Here is a 551-nt window from a genome sequence, read left to right on the forward strand (position 1 = left end):
TATCTTCTCCTTCTGTCTCTCCCTCTCCTCCACAGCTGGCTCAGCAAAGGAAGGAAAACTAGATTGACAGCTGCCCAGCCCTTCCCCTGAAAGTCAGAGGCGCAGGTTGCTTGACTACCACCGAGGCAAAAGTGATTTGTCTCCTTCATGTCGTTCTAATCCTTACAGAAGAATTTGTGGCAGCAATACGAAGACTATAGCTAGGAGGATCAGCACCTCGGAACCTCTTTGAAACTTGCTAGAGGATGAGGGCAGTGGGCAAGAGGAAAGTTCCTCTGAGCACCTTCTGTGAAAAGGAGAAGCCAGGCCTTGGGGATGTTCCTTCAGTTTCACAAGTGGCAAGATTTTCACCTCCGGTTGGCAGCTTTCAAATCGTTTCCCATTTCTCCAACTTAGGAAGAAGCTGTGAAAGCCGCAGGCAAACGGGGATGAATGATTCATTTGGTCCTGGCTATTTCCTTCACTCCTAGGATGTCTCAGTATCTCTCTACTCTTTTATTTGAGAATAATAATAATAATAATAATAATAATAATAATAATAATAATAATAA

The sequence above is a fragment of the Piliocolobus tephrosceles genome, chromosome 1 (assembly GCF_002776525.5).
Source record: "Piliocolobus tephrosceles isolate RC106 chromosome 1, ASM277652v3, whole genome shotgun sequence".
NCBI classification, from domain to species: Eukaryota; Metazoa; Chordata; class Mammalia; order Primates; family Cercopithecidae; genus Piliocolobus; species Piliocolobus tephrosceles.